Here is a 20,627-nt window from a genome sequence, read left to right as displayed (position 1 = left end):
TTGTAACAGTCACAGGTTAGGCTGTTCTTCCTTTAAGCTTCGTGACAGCTTTTCAGTTTCTCAGTAATATAACAAACCACATCTTTGTTTTCGAGCGAGAGAAAAAAAAGCTGGTGAGTGAACAACTGTTTATAGCTGGTACAGTGTAAGTGATAACAGGAACTTCTTGTGGATGTTCCACAACATTAAATGTAACTATAAAGTGAATAACATACATGTAATTCATTAATAAATAAAAAGAATATCTTAGCCTGGCCGTGGTACTAGAGGAATAAAACACTTGCTCTTATTGGAAAATAATAAACCTTTGGGTGGTAACAGTAACTCTGCTTCACATCGTTGGATATCACCCAACTGTTCATAATTTTCAGCATTCTCAGTCATGTTTTATTCCTCATGAAAAACATTACTGCATGTGTATGGTATGCGTTAATATGTTCAAGTTTTATCCTATTCTCAGGTTGTAGTCCATTATGAATAAATTTCTCATATGGGTGGGTTAAATGGAATTTCAAGCACTTTTAAATCAACTTTATAAAAAAAAATCCTAGTAGGAAGCACCTGTGTATCTTTGCTCTTAAAGCCTTTTTGCTTCTCATAAAAAATGTATACTTCGTTAAAGATGTTGGACTTTGATTGATTTTTCCGGGTCAAGGCCCAGTGGACGTAGGAGAAGTCAAGGGGCATCAGGTAGAACACTGAGAAGCACTCGTGATGTGCAGCTTCAGCACTTTGTACTTGTATTCTGAAATACTTTCTTTGAGAAATACTTCTCAACATCTCAATCCTTCTTTATTCTAGCAGCAGCATCACATACAACAGAAAAAAAATCTAATTTTAGTATGAGAAAAAAAATTGAAAAGTTAAAAAGAAAATTGGGTTAACACTAGTTATGTATGAAGAAGAATCCAAAAAGTAACTGCAGTGTACTTCAGTAATAGATTGCACTGAAGTACACAAACACAAAATTTCTAAAGACGTTTCACACAAAGTCCTTCATCGGTTGTGCAGACAAAGTGCTTCTGAAGCTCTAAGAGGCGAAAACAGTTGATATTTAAATTGGATGTTTAAAGTGTAACATTCATTCCACAGGGTTTCAGGAGTGCAGATGAGTTCCTTATCCTTAAATTTCTCACCTCAACGCTGCCATAGCAACAACTGGCAATGCTAACAGGGATGTCATTAATGTTATATCATTTGCTGTTGAAGTGTCTCAACACTATAAAGGAGATAGCCTTAATCGCTTAATTAATTAATGATCAACCAGTTTTCTATGTTTCTATAATGTACAGCTAACATTGCGTCTTTCACAGGAGATACAATAAACACTGCCTCACTGGCCACTTTAATTTATGCAATTATCCAGTCTTCCAAACATGTGGCAGCAGTGCAATGCATAAAATCATGCAGATATGGGCCAAAAGCTTTGCTTAATGTTCAGATCAAATATCAGAATGGGGAAAAATGTGATCTCTGTGAATTTGACCATGGCATTGTTGTTAGTGAGTACAGGTTTTCCTATTAAAGTGGCTGGTAAGTGTATAACTGTAGCTATACCTACATTTTGGGCTTAGATAAAGAGTCTTTGTTCATATAGCACTTGTTTTAAACTGTGATTATACACTAAAATGTCTATTTCTTCACTAAAAAGGTCAACAAAATTTCCATCCCTTGAATTAACCTTGAACCTCTAACATAGGAAAAGATTCAGCAGGGTAGTCATATAAAATATTTATTATAGTTTCACCAGAGTTTCCCTTTTCAGTGGCTCCCTTTCCATTGTTGCACTGAGAGACTTTGCTGATGCCCAGTTTCTTTGCATAAGTGATATATCTGTTTTTAAATGTCAGCATTTTTCCTTTGGAAACCAGTGAGGCATATTATAATTATGTGCTGTAATTATGCACAGTCAACCACCTACTATAGAGATTATGAGTGTGTGCATCAAAATATGAAATATGTAGTTGCCCTCTTGACCTACTAATGCATAAACGGGGAAATGCGTACCATAGGGGTGATATTAGAGTACAGATATAAATTTAGTTCATAAATAACTGGATATCTTTTGTTATAATCATATGAAAAGTCAAATATTGGTTATCCATAAATGTACATATACATATTCATATACACTCACTGTCCACTTTATTGGGAACACTTGTACAACTGCACATTCATGCAGTTATCTAATCAGCCAATCATGTGGCAGCAGTGCAGTGAAAAAAAAAAAAAAATCATGCAGATACAAGTCAAGAGCTTCAGTTAATGTTCACATCAAACATCAGAATGGAGAAAAAAATGTGATCTCTGTGACTTTGATCATGGCATGATGTTGGTACCATGGATATAAACCTTTTTCTCCCCAAGTTTGTGCTCATTTGCTACACTATATAGCCAAATTTATGTGAACACCTGACCATCATACCCACATGTGCTTGTTTAACATCCCATTCCAAAACCATGTGCATTAATATGGAGTTTGTTCCCTCTTTGCTGCTACCAGCCTCCACTTTTCTTTCTACTAGATTTAGGAATCTAGATTTTGTGCCCATTCAGCCAAAAGAGAATTAGTGAGCTCATGCACTGATGTCAGAAGGCCTGGGATACAATCAGCATCCTATTCATCCCAAAGCTGTTCAGTGGGGTTGAGGTCAGGGCTCTGTGCAGGTCACTTGAGTTCTTCCACTCCAACTTTGGCAAACCATCATTTCATAGACCTTGCTTTGTGCACAGGGGCACTGTCATGCTGGAGCAGGTTTGGGCTAGGGCCCTTAGATCTAATGAAGGGAAATCATAATGCCACAGCATACAAAGACATTCTAAACAATTGCATGCTTCTAACATTGGTGGACAGCCCTCCATGCTTCTCTGCACTCAGCTGTTAGGTCAGAGTACTGGCATCCACCTCTTTTTTCCCCATGGGATTCTGATTTCCTTAGTATAGCTGTTTTCAGTGCTGCAAACATGTTGACTTTAAAAGTATGTGAAGAATGTACATAATGCTCATCATTATCTACTTTTTAAATGATGTAGGTTATGCCAAAAAAAAAAAAAATCTGCCATTTTTTGAAGACAACTTGTTCATTCCAACCAGAAAAAAAGTCATTACCATACCTAATGATCTTAAACTATCTTTCACAGAGCTCTCTGTGTTATGCAAAGACCTTACATGTATATACAGTCATTCCTAATAAAGAATGACTGTATATACATGTAAGGTCTTTGCATAACACAGAGAGCTCTGTGAAAGATAGTTTAAGATCATTAGGTATGGTAATGACTTTTTTTTCCAAGTTTTATAGATACTAAAATAAGATCTTTGTATCCAAACGTCTTTGTTGGAGTTGTTGTTGGTTTTCTTTCTTTTTTTTTTTTTGACCAATATACACAATATTTCTTGATTCATTGGTGATATCTTTGTCATTGTCAAATGTACAGGGCAAGATCTCCGGTGTTTTATTTCCTCTTTCTTCAACCCTAGATTATACATAAATTGTTGCTCACCCTAGTTTGAGCATCACCTTTTTAGACACATCATAGAAGACAGAAGATTCTACTTTGCAAAGTACCATCTATTATACACCCACACACTCTCATTCCTACTTACAGTACAACTCTTCCCCTCCCAAGCACTGCAGAAACTCCATTCCTTATTCACAGCTACTGAGACTTAAAAGCATTTGTGGTGAGAATGAGGACTTCCTCCAAAAAATGAAGGAATGTGCAATTATTTTTATCACGCTGGATTTCCTAAGACCATCATAGAGCATGCCATGGCCCATCTTAGCACTACTGAAAGAACAGATACACTGACCAATAAATTAGCCCCTGCTAAGACACAGAAAATTTCTGTGATGGTCACTCATCATCCCACCAATAAAAGTGGCTCACATTGTTCAGCATGATCCAGAGACACCCTTTTAAAGAACGTCCACACATCTCCTAGGAGCAGGACAAAAACATCAAAGACCTGATTGTCAGGAGTGAATTAAATGATCCGTCAAATAAAATCTTGCATCCAACTGCTCTAGATGTTCAACATGCAAATTTACTAGCACAGCTACTAAAATCACAGGCCCTAACAGAGATGTTTTCATCACTCATCTCTCCTCATGCCTCACTGCAGGAGTTGTTTATTGTTTCTCCTGCAAGAGACACATTCAGCTGTACATTGGAGAAAGCGATAGGATACTGGCCGATCATTTTGTCAGGCACCTTCCCACCATCAAAGTGAAGGATTTCTGCTTTCCAGTGGTGAGGCACTTCAAGAGTGATGTACCTAACATTTATGACATCTCTGTTTGCATCAGCAGTTGTTGTTTTTGGAGTAATGAGAAACTAAAAGAGGTAATCTACACTCTCAAAACTTTGGAACCCCTTGCAATCAGTGTCATGTTTTGACATCTACAATTACATCCTCAATTATTTTGAATATGAGGGAAAATAAGGGAAATAATTTTACCATGGCATGATTGTTGGTGCCAGAGGGGCTGGTTTGAGTATTTATATTATATTATATTATATTGGTCTCTATATTTTACACAGAATGGTGCAAAAAACAAACAAACAAACAAAAAAGAAACATCCAGTGAGTGGCAGTGGACAGAAATGGCTTGGTGATGAGGAAGATCAGAGGAGAATTGCCAGACTGGTTTAAGCTGACAGGTAGGCTTCAGTAACTCAAATAACTACTCTTTAAACCATGGTGAGCAGAAAAGCATCTCATAATGTACAACCTTGAGGCAGATACAGAGTCGGACCGCATCAGGTTCGACTTCAGTAAGCCAAGAACAGTGGGCACATGCTCATGAAACTGGGCAATTGAAGATTGGAAAACCTTTGCTGTCTTGGCTGAAGCTCGATTTCTTCTGCAACCTGCAGATGATAAGGTCAGAATTTGGCACCAACAACATGATTCCATGGACCCAACCTGCCTTGTGTCAACAGCTTAGGCTGGTGGTGGCAGTATAATGGTGTGGGGAATGTTTTCTAGGCACATATTGGGCCTCTTAATACAAGATAAGCATCATTTGAATGCCACAGCCTTTAATTATCTTATAATGTTTACATCCGCCATGATAATTTACCATGTCACAATGCACAAGTCATCTCAAACCGATTCCCTGAACATGACAATGGCATGATATGTCAATCCTTTTAAAAAAAAAATCCTTTTTTTGGATCCTACCGAATATTTGTACAGTGTTGCTAATAAGTGGCCAGTGAGTGGACACTTACAAGGTCCTTGCAATATCTTGCATTTATAAACAGTCTCAGCTGTGCTTCTCTCTGTTTCCCACTTTCCAAGTGTTCAAGTTCCCTAGTTTGTGTTTCTGCAGTCCTGTTTGCATTTTTTGACCTTGTATTTGTTCACCCTGTATATGGATTCAAAGGATGATCAGTGTTCTGACCTTGGCCATGACCCTACCTCTGTGATTCTTGCAAATGAGATAAAAAAAGCAGCTCGTGCATTTTACTCCTTCACATTTTGCTACAAGCTGAAGCTGGTGACTGTGCTCAATTGCTGGTTTTGTGCTGTAGTACTCATTATCTCCATTTCCTACTATTTTCTTGTATTGAGAGGCAGCCAGACTCTTGTCAGGAAAGCAGAAAGTGAGCTACTGAGGCACAGTGACCAGCATTTGCAATTCCAAAAAAAAAAAAAAATGCTTGTTATACTCTCTGTTGCTGATAAGCTACCAGCTGTATATGCACATGTAATATACAGTAAAATATCCTTCACCTAAACAGCACAGAAACAGTTTTATTTATTCTTTAATTCAGAATGTTATTCAGGCAGGTTATTTATTCATTCATCTTCAGTATCCACTTTATCCTTGTTAGGGTCTCAGTGCCTACATTTTACTTATGACAACATCCATCTCTGACAGACAGGAGTAATAATTTGCATTGACTTTTTTGATCTGACTGTGATCTTCTAAAGGCTTGATGCCTTTTTTCTGGAAACATTGTGTGTTTTTGACATGTGCCAGGAAGATTTCTAAATAACTTTGGGTAGAAGGGCAATAAAAACAAGTTGTCTGCAATAAAAAGAAGATGAATACAATATGCTGCCTACCTATCTACAATAGTACACACATACCCAGTTACTCTCTCTCTCTCTCTCTCTCTCACACACACACACGCAAGCAAAGACTGTTTCTACCATTGCACATGGGGGAAAAACCCTTTGTCACTTTGACCCTGTAGCTTTGTTGAATATGCACAAAGCCAAAAAAATTTTTTTAAGCTTTTGAATTTGTTATCGGAAATTTACATTTCCTGTGATGACACATATGCAGACACATATAGACAACTTTAAACCCAGAGGCATAGGGTGTAGAAAAATATTTATGAAGACCATGCCAAGATATTCTAAATGGCAAACACTTAGATATTGTAAAGACTGATTAGACTTTCACCCAACTACTGGATGACAGAATGTCATGTTAAATTGCACACAAAATAGATGTTAGGCTACAGCTATATTACTTTATTTTTGATTTATTTTACTATCATGACCTTGCCCAGATTTTGTGCACATTATGTCAGTATATCTATTCAATGTGAGTGTAAAGAGCATTTTTTTTTTCCTGGTAGTGTGACATATAGCTTACAGAGAAATGTGTTAGCCTTATTCTGCTTAATGCAATCCACCCACTCGACTTTCACATATGGCATCTCGGCATAAGTGAGCACTATTTGTTTTGCAAGCACTGAGGAATTTGCCTCGAATTAATTAAGTGCATATTAACAGAAATGCCACTTATGTTATTTTCCAGCACTTAAAAGCTTCCACAGCAGGTACATTTTGAAAATGTAGACCACGTCAAAATTTCCTGCTTATCACAGCCAGTTAGGGTAGTATAATAGGTTAATTCCATTAAACCTTAATAAAGACTTATAATAGACTGTTTGTGTGTGTAAAGTTGGTTTGGTATGGTGGCCTGTAAGTGAAAAACACATTAACAAACCAAAAAGGCAAATTCAAAAAAGCAACAAAAACAATATTACATACACACACACACACACACACATATATATATATATATATATATATATATATATATATATATATATATATATATATATATATATATATATATATATATATATATATATGGTGGTGATTGGGTTCAATGCATGTCAGTCTGGACATGGTCAGGATTACAACTGAAGTTACCCAGGCTAATTAGCATTTAATGTACTATTGGTTAAGATGAAGATGTGGGATGTGGCTGGTGATTGTAGAATTTCTTTGACTTCATTCACAGAAAATCCAGTGAACTCATCGTTGCTAGAACTCCTGTAAAATTTATGTGAGACTGGGCTGTAGATTCAACACTTAACAGGAGCTTTTGAAAAAGATTTTACCTATTCCCTTATGCTTTGTATCTAAAAGGAAGCACCTGGGGCCATAGAAGAGATTATTCAATTTGCCTAGGTCCTACATTTTGGTATTTAGAATCCAATTTGAGACCTCGTCAGCCTTGCCATTGAACAGGACATTAATGTAATAGAAAAATGGAAGCCTCTGGAGTACCTGAAATAATCAAAAAGACACACTGGTGCTGGACCTGTAGTGAGTACATATGTTGACATTTAACAATTATTTTTAGAGAGCAACAGATATAGAGCCTTTCTTTTTGACAGTAACAAATGGGTTTCATAGTCTTCATTCAGTGTCAAAGAGTAAATATCACAAACTTTCAAACAAAGTAGTTATTTTAGTTTTCCTGTCATATCAGCAAAACAATAGATAGCTCTGTGTAAGTGTAGCAAGGGAGATCACAATACCCAGGGTTCCTGAACCATTCTGAGAACAGATTTTTTTTTTTTTAAAGAAAAGGTTGTTTTTTTTTTTAACATTTGCTTTTTGTTGAACATTATGGTTCAAAGAACATTCCCAAATGTTCTCATAAACTTTAAATAATTTAAAGCTCTTGGGAACCTCGCACTAACCTGGTATGGCTCGGAGTATGTTCCCTTAAAGTTCCTCCTAAGAGTACTATCTACTTTACTTAAGTTTATCTGAATGGACTGTCTATATCCAGAATGTTAGCTTGTATACAAAAAAAAAAAAAAAAAAATTTAAGTGACTTTTGATAAACTTCAAGACTTTCCCATAAGAAAATTTTAGGGGAACAATCTTGGAAGGTTAGTTTTTAGTTGTTTTTAGTTATACAAAAATAATACATAAAAGAAACTTTTGCAGGAAATTCCATAGTTGTTATTTTAATATAAGAATATGTTGTGTTTTTAAGTACCCAGAACATTTCAGAAACACTGCTGACAAACACTAGCTGAAAAAGAATGTTCCCAGTATGTTGTGATCTGTGATCTGGGAAGGCTTTCCACTAGATTTTGGAGCGTGGCTGTGGGTATTTGCTCATACAGCCACAAGAGCATTAGTGAGGTCAGACACTGATGTAGTTTGAGGAGGCCTGGGGTGCAGTCAGTATTTCAGTTTATCCAAAAGGTGTTCAGTGGGGTTGAGGTCAGGGCTCTGTGCAGGCCACTTGAGTTCTTCCACTTCAGCCTTGGCAAATCATAATTTCATGGACCTCGCTTTGTGCACAGGGGCATTATCATGCTGAACATGTTTGGGACCCTTAGTTACAGTGAAGAGAAATTGTAATGCTACAGAGACTGTAATGCATACAAAGATATCCTATACAACTGCGTACATCCAACTTTGTGGCAACAGTTTGGGGAAGACTGACACATGGGTGTTTGGTCATATATTAGTGTATAGTGTATCTCACTGATACTAGTTGATATTAGTTTTAGCGTTGAAAATGTCTGGCATAATAACTGTATTATACAGTATATGTATATATAACATATATATTCAGATTTTTATTTCTGCATTGTTTGTGCTGAGTATTGCTCACTACTTTTGCTTTGGAAATATTATGCATGTGTTCATAAGAAAATATGGACTGTAGTGTTCTCTAATGCTGATTCCAGTGCAGTGATGTTTTCTTTTAAGGTTGGAGTGTACAATTAGCTTTATGTTTCGTAAAGGATAAACCTAATACCAGGATATTCTGTTTGTTATTATGTCATAACACTGACATACAATAATTGCAAATTCCAAATTGGCTATGAAAGGATATTTTACTGGGATGCATGGCAGATATGCATGTACACACATGCAGATTTAACCATCACTGGAAATGTGCCTTATGACTTATTAACTTCCTCCACAAAAGCTTTCTGTAAGCAGGGATTTTCAAAACCAGATCTGTCAATTTGAGCTCACACCATGTATAAAAGGCTATTAGAGACTACAAAAGGTAATTATGGATTTTGATTATTACATGTTTCCATTTCCTTGCAGAATCCTCCAGACCTTAACAACCAATACCAACCAAGACCTGTTCTGGGGAAAAAAGGCTTTAATAGAGACTTGGAGCTTGATAAATAAAGAAAGAAAAAAGCAAGTGAGTGAGAAGTGATGAGAGGGCAAAAAGGTGAATCAATGAGAAGACAATAAGGGGACAAAAAAAAACAACAGAAAATGAAAGCACTCTGCTCTGCTTATCTGGGCAAGGTTTTATTCCTTTTTTTTTTCAATTAAAGGCAGCACCAAAACCTCATCTTCCAAAAATGGTACTTCAGACTTGGGTCTCCATCTGATTGCAATTCCGTTAATGTCATTTTCATGCAAATTGTGAAACCTAAGAGGCTCCTGTGGCTGTTTTTCCTTTTTCATGCTGAGAGTCACCTGATGCAGCTCAGCTATATAGGACAGCTTGGCTCTAATGACAGGGGAGGGAATGAGTTTTGTCTGTTGGAAAGGCCAGACATTTACTAAAAAAGTGGAAATGTAATTTCTTCTTTTGGCCAGAGAAAGGTAAACAAGTTGGTATGTGATTAATGGAAAAAGTCTGCAAAAACAGATTGTAAAATATTGCCGACTGTCTGTTTTCAACCAGGTTTTGATGTTGATACTGAGATCAGTTGAAGGCCTATGAAAATGAATTATAGATGAGTGCATATTGGAGGAGATATGAGAGGTTCATCTAAAAACATCAGTCAGCAGTGACAACTGATTTAGATCAATAAGAAAATGAACCAAGCCACTTCCATGCTTGTCCTTAGCGATGTACAATAATAGCCATATTCTTCATTCATAGGAAATCTCAGTGCACCCTTTGAAATCTCAGTGCACCCTTATACTTTGTGATACTACATATCTGCTATTTAACCTTTTTTTTTTTACCAATGGTATATTCAAGACATATAACATGAGATGACATGAGATAAGATGAGATAAGATAAGATGTGAAAAGAAAAATAAAAATGGAAGTATATTCTTTAAAAATAACTGTACAAAATTAAAAAAAAAAATACTGACTTAATGTCTTGTCACAGCCTTACGGATTCATACGGGTCCAACTGCACATACAATATGGATCCACCTTTCTGATCAGCTTGTTGCTCCTAGCTGCCCTGAACTTTACTGCTCCAGCAGACCAATGTATAGAAGACCACATGGTAGGACATTTTCAGCATACGAATGCAGACACTAAAAGATTGTAGCCTTCTCAGAATGGTGAGTAGTGTATATATTGTATCTATTTCTAGTGGCATGGTGCTATGCAGAAAATGGCAAAAATAAGGTATGTTGTATTACAGTACAATGAATGTAGAACTGAATCATGTAAGTGGCTCTGTTATGAGCTGTAAGCTTATGAGAACTGGTTGGTACTGTCCTGGTGACAAAACAGGAGCAGAGTCTGGGAAAGATTTGGGTTGTCGCTTGTGAAAAATAAACAGTTCCCCTTATTCAGCTCTCTTGTCCCCAGTTAAGCTTTTTTTCATGCCAGAATAAAACATTTTTAAACCAGACATAACAGTTCTGGTGACAAGGATGGGATGTTTTAATACCGAAAACAAGTCCAATGAGACTCTAAGATGGAAGAAGAGAGGTGAGAATGGCAACACAATTGTGGTGAGTGAAAGTAGGCCAACTCCTCACAAGGAATGGATTTCAAATGGAAAGCCAGAGGATTTTCACTTATAGGAAATTGAAGAAAGTTTTGAAGCCTATTTAGAAAGGCTTTGAGGCTAATTGACTTTGGCCAAATGATCGTAAGGGAAAGGCTGTGTCTTTCTTACTGTTGTGAGACAGAAAGCGTGCAGCTTGCTAATGGTCTTGTGTGTACCCTTGAAATCATCTGAAAAGATGAGCAATGACCTGGATGATCTTCTGAAAAAACACTATGTCCCTAGAACCAACATTATTGCTGAAGTTTCACACAAGAAACAAACTTGAGGAAAGTCAGTAACTGAATACATTGCAATTTTGTGGAAACTGGACTCTGTGTAATTTTTGACATTTTTTAGAGAAATCCTTGCATGATCATTGAGAGTACAGAGCCGAAAGACCACAAACATAAAAGACTTAACATTATCACTGGCTGTTAAAATGGTGTTGATGTTTGAAGTTAATAGAAAGAGTGTGCAGCAGCTTTTGCAGAAGACATTCAAAGTCATAAGAAAACAATCAAAAATGTAAAGAGCAAACAAAAAGGTCTGATGCTACCACAAAACTGCACTACTGATGCTAAGGAAAATGACACAAACCAGACGATTGAAAATTTAATGATTATGGAGTGTCATCAACAAAAAAAGAAGGGGCATGTTGCTAGAGCTTGGAGGGCAAGAGAGAAAGACGAGCCAAGTGGACCAAGCACCTGAGAGTCAATGGCAACAGTCCCTAGCTACATTCAGTGGGACGCCAGAACTGGACCCGGATGAATAATGCAGTTACCACTGTGCATGACTTGCACAGTAACCAGATGGACATTGCTGAACTGTTTGCCTGACTTTAAAGCAAAGGCCTCAAAACTTTCTGTCAAAGTAAAATGGGGTTATGATATGAGAAGTTAATATCAGAGCTGAAGTCAAACGACAAATATGCTGCCAAAGTGAAGCATCCTAGAGCTTCTGTTATTTGAAGGCAATACCCCATCTTTGATGAGTAGGGACTGGATCAAGCAATTATACCTAGACTGGTCTCAAGTAAATAGAATGACTCCTGAAACAGCCAATGATGTGTGTGCAAGGTATTCATCTGAGATAAGACATTTCCAACCTGAGATAAGGATGTTCAGAGGCATCAAATCCATATTGCATAGCAGAGAAAGCTGTACTGAAGTTCTGCACAGTGCCTTATGCACTTAGAGAGGCAAAAAGAAAAAGACCTGTCTACATTTGAAGCTGATTATATGATTTCTCCCATAGACTACAGTGTACAGTGACAGACTGAGATGTGGTAAATACATAGTCACCATTAATAAAAGAGCAGTATCCATTACCAAGAACTCAGGATTTGATTGCTAAACTATATAGTGCACAGAAGTTTTTCAAAATTATCAATTCAAAATTATCCCAAGCATACCAGAAAGTACCACTGGAGGAAAATTCAAAATGCTACTTGACTAATACTACCCATAAGGACTTATTGTCTATAGTCGTGTACCCTACGGGGCTGCTAGTGCTCCAAGCCATTTTTCAGAAAATAATGGACCAAATCCTTCAAGGCCTAGATGGTGTAATTTGTTATTTGGATGACATCCTCATAATGGGTAGGGACACAGAGGACCACCTGAGGAATTTTAAAGCGGTCCTTAGATGATTACATGGTTATGAGCTCAGGGTTAGTCAAGGCTAGAAAAATGCTTATTCTCACAGAGCACTGTGTCTTACTTCAGTCATATCATAGATGCTACAGGTATCCACACTGTGAAAGAGAAAATAACCCAAACTAATAAAAAGGCAGCTGAACTACAAGTTTATTCCAAAACACAATGTCCACAATAATTCAGCATATGATGGCCTTGCTTCACAAGGATGCAAAATGGGTGTGGTCAGACAATTATAACTCTGCTGCTAATGGACAGGCTGAAAGATTAGTTCTGAATCTCAAGAATAATGCAGTTGGTATGACTTTGGAGCACTGTGTTGATGGTTTTCTTTTTGACTATCACAACATACCTCATATGAAAACTGGAAAAAACACCAGAAGAACTGTTTTTAAAAAGACAGGTTTACCCAGTGCTATCAGTGTTTAAGCCTCAGTTTGCAGAGAGAATGTAGACTATTTGGATTCACTGATAAAAGTCCCTCAAATTCTTCCCAGGATATCAGGATTTTTTGAGGCCTTGAAGAGCCACAATATAAGGCTGTTCATTATTTTTAAACACATTATCTATTCTGTCAGTGAGCACCAATAATCTAGGCTCTGAATCTAGGATTGGCTGAGCACGATTGGCTGCCTTGGTCTGGAGCTCCCTAACGTTTTTGTTGTTTGTTTGTCCTGTCCTTTGTCACCTTTTACTGATCGCTTTTACCAGGGACAAATTGCTGAACATCAGGCAATGCACACCTATCAATCTTTTTGACCACTTTTTGAACATTCTGACATCTTATTGGACATTTTAGTTGGAGGAGCTGCAGTTCTATACAAGCACAAATGCAAGCGAAGGAAACAGGTGGGCGTGCTCATAAAGCTCCGTGGTTTAGTCCGTGGGCCTTGAGTTAGACACCTGTGCTTTAAACCAAGTCAGATTCTTCACTGTAGTACAAGCTTGGTTAGGTTTTGGTTAGAAATGACAGGGTAGGGGAAAATTATTAAATGGTGTGATTTCAGAGGTATTGTGTCTTGTTACATACACTGATCAGCCATAACATTAAAGACACTGACAGTTGAAGGGTACAACTTTGATTATTCCACTACAGTGGCACCTGTCAAGGGGTGGGGTATATTGGGAAGCAAGTTAACAGTCAGTTCTCGAAGTGTGATGTGTTGGAAACAGGAAAAGTGGGCATGCACTTGGGGAGCAAAGGCTAGCCCGTCTGGTCCGATCCCACAGAAGAGCTACTATAGCACAAATTGCTGAACAAGTTAATGCTGGCTATGATATAAAGGTGTCAGGACACAGAGTGCATCACGGCTTGCTGCGTATGGGGCTACATAGCATCAGACCAGTCAGAGTGCCCATGCTGACTCCTGCTGCAGACCAAGTACATCCCTTCATGGCAACGGCATTATCTAATGGCAGTGGCCTCATTCAGCAGGATAATGCATCCTGCCCCACTGCAAAAATTGTTCAGGAATGGTTTGAGGAACATGACAACAAGTTCAAGGTGTTGACTTGGCCTCCAAATTCGCCAGACCACAATCCGATCAAGCATCTGTGGGATGTGCTGGACAAACAAGTTCAGGCTATGGAGGCCCCACCTCACAATTTACAGGACTTAAAGGATGTGCTGCTAAGGTCTTGGTGCCAGATACCAAAGCACACCTTCAGAGGTCAGTGGAGTCCATGCCTCGAAGAGTCAGCGCTGTCTTGGCAGCACAAGGAGGACCTACACAATATTAGGCAGGTGGTTTTAATGTTATGGCTGATCATGTATATGATTATGGTGAAAAGGAAAAAATGTAACGCAGAGAGAGAAGTTTTCCTATGCAGGAGCATGTTAGGACTATGATGACATCCATAAGGAGATACTCAGAATTCTGTGCGCCTCAGAGCACCAAATACATTATTCCAGAGTTTTGTTTGAAGAAGCTGCCTATCTAATAAACATTATTCCATCTGTAATGTTTGTAATAGCTCTTCAAAAAATCCACTCAAGTCACTGCCAGAAATCAAAGTCTGATACTATCCTTAGCACAATATCATCAGTAGAAAAACACCAGAATAAAGACTGAAATTCAAGCTAACCCCAGACATTTTCAGATGAGTACAAGACCCCAGAGAAACTGGCTAGATTGCTATATTCATACATAAAGCATGTCTGTGTGTAGCTTTTTATCCTTTTGCATGCACACTGATACAGTTTCACAATATAACAGAATCAAAGACTTATATTTGATTATTATGATTAAATTTTGTAGGGGTGCACCACCTACGAACCCACTGATAAGAACCCTGAAAAGGTAACCCTCTGATAAGGACCTGACTACATGAGTCTAGATGAGAGCCCACCATTTTTCACAGTAGGATGCTAACAAACATCTCTTCCATTAAAATACTATTAAGCTTGAAGTTATCACAGTTTGTGAATGAGCCAGTGTGAGACAGTGTGTGAATGAGACCGTGTGTTTAAAGTTATCGTTTCATTTACTCCCGTTCCAGCTGATGTGTCTGTACCATCAGCATCCTAGCAATTACCTGATTACAGCTTGTCTTTATTGGTCCTGTGCACATACCTAATTAACATGATAAAACTGTTTGTCTTTACCAATTTGCACATTTTCCAGTCAAATATTTTCAGCAGCATCTTACGGACATGTTTTGTTTGTATTTCTTGCTAGTGTTTCCTCTCTCTCTGTCTCTCCAAGCTGCAGGTGTGCCACTATGATACATAAATGAAACAGATTATATATTTAACAACCACACATTTTGTTGCTACAATATTCTAGCTGAATACACCAGGTAGCCTATACTCTAGACGGTTTCTGAAAAACACCCTCAGTCTATCCACTTTCATTACAACACCTTGGCAGAAAGCCATACATGCACAGAAAAGATTAATATGAAGCACTCTTTTCTCACCTCTCTGACAGAACATAAACTCAATATGCACAGCAGAAAGCGCTGTTAACAACACACCATACGTTACCATTCATTTGCCTTTTCACAACTGTCATACAGTAAATGGACTTGCCAATGTGTTTCATCACCAAAACAAGTGTGTTTACTATTGTACCTTTTACTAGTGAGATATTTACCACCTCCATCTTATGTAATATCTGCATTGCATAACTGGCATGCAGAGCTAAACATAATGAGTGATTAATTCTATTGGTATACCAAAACTTGTGGGAAACAATAACTGCTGCTGCTGATTAATCCTGGGATGCAGGGTTAGTAGACTAAATTCTGTTATGACATTATCAGGAAGTCAGTGTTTTCATACTGAGAGTCCCTGGAGGACTAGAGGTCCTCTCACCGCTGCGGCCCAGGTTTGATTCCCTACCATGGAACCAACCCGAGCCACTGGGGTTGCGTGCAACAGTGCGTGCATCAGTGCCGGTCTCAAGCCAGGATAAGATTGAGGAGGGTTGTGTCAGGAAGGGCATCTGGCATAAAAACTGTGCCAAATCAAATAGGTGGATGAATGATCTGCTGTGGCGACCCCTAAAGGGAGCAGCTGAAAGAGGAACAACAGAATTTGACAACTCTAGATTGCTATGTGAGAGGTAAACCACACCAAGCCTTCCAAAACTCCTCATAACTGCCCTTAAAGCTGGTTAGAGCTATGGTTCCAGATTGTAAGGTTTGAGGATATGGTCTTCCCCTTTTCCCTCATTCAACACCCCTCTGTTGAAATTGTATATGTATTGGAAGCCTTAACTGAAGAAACTAGCAAGATCAATTTCACAGTAATCTTGTGAATCACAGTTTTCTTTTTAATTATTATAATGAATGTTTAAAGTGTTCCTAGGCCAGTAATAAACATTACAAACTTCACATTATAAATGGTCTGTTCTCAGAGGTAAAAGAATAAAAAACTTTGCCCCACTTTGTTGTCTGTAATTCTTTTTGTCTGAATATTTTATTAGGTTTTCTGCATGAACAATTATCCTTGACAAAATCAATTATAATCACTACAATTTTGACTAGAGATCAATGTTCCTGAGGCATAATGCTGTTCTGAAAGGTTTCAGAGGTGCTGTGGATGTTTTGCTTAAAACTTTGATGTCTGAGGTTAGAAGCAGGCGGTAGAAGCATCTGATCCATTTGTTTACTGACTCGTTGCTCTTCAATATTACTTTTTGATCTTTTTTCAAATAAAATGCCAATTAAGGTTATTTTTAGGAGAACATAGCTTTAGCTTGTATTTCATTTGTATTGGAATCTCAGTGCAATGCTTCATGAACTGTTGTCAGTCACACAAATTACAATCACTGTTTGTACAGTACAGAATTAGTTTAGATAGTTTTAGGAAACCTGGCTAAGATATTAGAGTAATGGAAAGCAATATTACATTTGTATTTGAACCCTTGGTACAGTGCTTTATTCCTTTAATGCTGCTCAACCACTCTATAATCTGCATCTTTTTACTAAGGATATGTGTTGGGGTATATTGACTTTTTTTATTGTTCCTTTATGCAAAAAAGAAATTGTGCTATTGCACTACAAATGTGATGTATTCTACAAAGAGATTGTTCACCAAAGATATTACGTATAATATTATACTGTATATGCTCTCAAGGACAACATTGTTAAACAGCGCACAAAAAGAAAAGAGCTATAGCAAAGCCATAGCCATAGCAAAGACTAACATTAGTATAAGACTAACATTGCTGTTAGTACAGTTGGTTCAATAAGGTGGAAAGTTCATAGAACCACAACTAATCGTCTTCGGACAGGTGCTTCACGCAAGACTTCACAACATACTCTCAGACTAATGATAAGGAAGGTAAGCTGACAGTCACTCAAAAAGAGTTGCAGAGCAACCTGAAAGCAGCAGTTACACAGAAAATACTTAGCAATAAACTGCACCATAATCATCTCCATTCCTACATTTCACATAAAACCCCTCTGCTAAAAAAGAAGCACAGAGATGTGCATCAAATCAGAACTCTTTTGGAACAATCTACTCTGATCAAATGAAACAAAATCATAACTCTTTTGCAATAATTCAGCTTTTCATGTTTGAGAAAGCAGGGTTGCAGAAATGAGTTCCAGAACACCATAACCACAGTAAAGTAGGGAAGTGAGAGCATAATGATATGGGGCTGTTTCTCTGAAAACAGTACACCTAAAGCAAGAAGGCCTTGCATGACCTAGCCTTGTGACTTGAATCCCATTGAAAATTTATGAAGGATTTTGAAATTGTGAGAACATCAGCGGGACACTCTTAGCCTTGGGGAACTGAAGACGATTTGCCAAGAGGAATGACCCAAAACCACAATACTGCAAAAAGCTAATTACCCCTTCTGTAGACATCTCAAAGCTTTAATGGCCAACAACAGCACTGCAACAAAGTACTAATATTGGTAATTTGATGAATACTTTTTCCCCTATTAATTGCATTTTTTAAACATATCTTTTTTTATGCTTCTGAATACATACTATTTGTTTATATTTGTATATATATAAAGTCAAAAGACAAAATAAATAAATAAATAAATCAAATCAGTGGATATTCTTCATTACTCCCAAAACATCAACTGGCAATGCACAAAGAGATGTCATTAATGTAATGTCCATGTTATATATACACAGTATGAGCAGCAGAAAAGCATCTCCGAATGCACAACACAGTGAACCTTGAGGTGCATCGAGTTCAACTCCTGTCAGCCAAGAAGAGGAATCTGAGGCATGGTTTTGATGAGCCTGGGCCCAGTGTTCCTATTAAAGTGGCCACTGAGTTTTTACACAATGTTTATATATTAGCTTGCTTCTTACCTGGAGGGAAGGTCATATCAGATAACATACACAGAAGAAATCCACAGCTGCACCATGCAGACTTATCCAGTGGTGTCCCACAAGGCTTGCTGCACGGTCCTCTTCTATTCTCCGTCTATAGTATAGTAACATGATTTTTCATTGTACTGCTATGTTGGCAATGCTCAACTTATCCTCTTCTCTTGTTTTCATGAACTGCTATATATTCTGGGAGTTGCATCCCCATTTCAAGTTCTCATGGAGAACCCTCAGATCACACCATTTGACAATGCCCTCTTTGGGGTAGTTCTGAACAACAAACTACACAGATGTTTGCCTATAAAGTTAAACGTGGACCAGCCCCAACCTACCTGAAGACACTTTTCATACCTCGCTCTGCACCATGTTCCCTTTGAGCATCTAGCATGGCTCAACTCAACCCACTATCCCCAAAGATACAAACATCCATCAAGACACTTCTTTGTCTTGGCAACCAGGTGGTGTAATGCCTGCCCAAACAGCTGAGTCTCTGGCTTATATGAAAGCTGAAGTTCTACCTCTCCACTAAGCACTCTCTAACAAGATTTAAGCTTGATGGTATTCTTAGACCTCGACCTATTTGTACTAGGATGAATATAGGTGCACTGCACAAAGGCATTTTCCAACTGCTGTAAATGTAAGTAGTGTATATAAAGAAATGGGATATGTATGAAACATATAATTTATTTCAGTTTACAGTATAAAACCTTATTCAAGATTTTAAATTTGTTAAATAAGTGATTGACAAAATAACAAGGAGCAGTTTGTTGTGAACAGTATTCTGTAATGTGTAGCTGAGTATGTGTCTGATATGGTCTAGCACCTGACAAAATATCTGTAGTAGTAGTTGTAGGCCATGTTCTGTAACTTGTAGCACAATCTGCCTTACTTAAGTATAAAAAAATCACAAAATTTATGTGGTTATTGATAAAAATATTGTTCACTATTTTTTGAAGCTTGTAGAAGAATTGGTGTTAGATATAAGTGCTGGTTATCTGTTGGCCCAAGGTATGTATGATCAGGTGCATGTAAGGCTTGAGTGACAGCCATTAAAATTGTGTTATTATTGCCACAGTGTTGCTATGTCTCACTAGTCAATCACATAGTTCAGCCTGTGATTTTTAACCAGCAGCACACCCACACCATACTGTCCATCTCAATTTAACCTCACTCCTTCATTCCATGTCTCATACATTCCATCATCTCTGAAAAAACAACGCTTTAATAATTATAAAAGTACCATTCTCCTTTCAGCATCTATTAAATCATTCTTTATGTTGAAAGAAATTAAATGGGAGCAATTTCAGGATACTTGCCTCATTTATTTTAAATAAGAGCTTCATTATTCCCTTTCCAACAGTTCCCCTTTTCCAACTTGGCTGTGCTCTCTGACACCTTCTTGCCATGGCTGCTAATGAAGGAAAAAACAACCTGGAGCCAGCAACTGAAATTGATAATAAAGCCTTTTAATTATTTCTACTTTCAGAAAATATTTGGAATTTAGGTAAAAAAAAAAACTGACCTCACTTTACAAGTACAGTAGGGTCCAAAACACACTGAAGATTTGGGATTTTTTTTTTTCATTAAAAATTGTAAATAACCTAGGTTTTAGAATTTTGGAATATTTATAACAAAGAAAGTAAATGTTCAATACCTTGAATATTTAAAATTTAAGATTGTGCACTGTATCCAAGTCCTTATTTCCTCATGCCTAATCTCTTCTACTGAAGCATGTGTTCAGATGACACTTCTGTGGATTTGATCTAAAATGGATTGTCACTGAATGGAGATGGAGGGGAATGCAAGTTCAGATAATTTATCATGTTAAGTACAAACAAAACAACCAAAATTGTGAAAACAAGGACCATAAACATGGACTGTAGATACAAGGCAAAAAAAAAAAAAAAACAGACTATAAGTGATACTGTGGCACACACTACAACAAGCAACAACTACAACAAAAGCTTGACGGTGAGACACTGATAGACTGGAACTTAAATAAAGGTGTTAAACAAGGCATAATAGATACAGGTGAGAGTGTTTAGTGAGTCATGTGACTTGCTGGGGCTCATGGGTAATGTAGTTCTGCGCCCATTGGTGCTACCATGACATGGATCCTAAGGTTTTGCACAAACTTGTGGAGTCCATGCCAGCTCGAGTACACAGTGTCAT

At 37.6% G+C, this 20,627-nt stretch overlaps 1 long non-coding RNA gene across 1 annotated transcript; it reads right to left on the bottom strand.

Moving 5' to 3' along the window:
* Positions 1-19,777: 19,777 nt before the first annotated feature.
* LOC128317305 (uncharacterized) lies at positions 19,778-20,378 on the bottom strand. The gene is made up of 3 exons (XR_008300818.1): positions 20,110-20,378; positions 19,978-20,011; positions 19,778-19,899 (listed from the first exon to the last, which is right to left on the bottom strand). It is a non-coding gene; the product is annotated as an uncharacterized LOC128317305 (long non-coding RNA).
* Between the last annotated feature and the right edge of the window lie 249 nt (positions 20,379-20,627).

The sequence above is a fragment of the Pangasianodon hypophthalmus genome, chromosome 24, assembly GCF_027358585.1.
Source record: "Pangasianodon hypophthalmus isolate fPanHyp1 chromosome 24, fPanHyp1.pri, whole genome shotgun sequence".
In the NCBI taxonomy this organism is placed as follows: Eukaryota; Metazoa; Chordata; class Actinopteri; order Siluriformes; family Pangasiidae; genus Pangasianodon; species Pangasianodon hypophthalmus.
The sequence above is the reverse complement of the archived record's forward strand: the minus strand, read 5'-3'. Positions and strand labels throughout refer to the sequence as shown.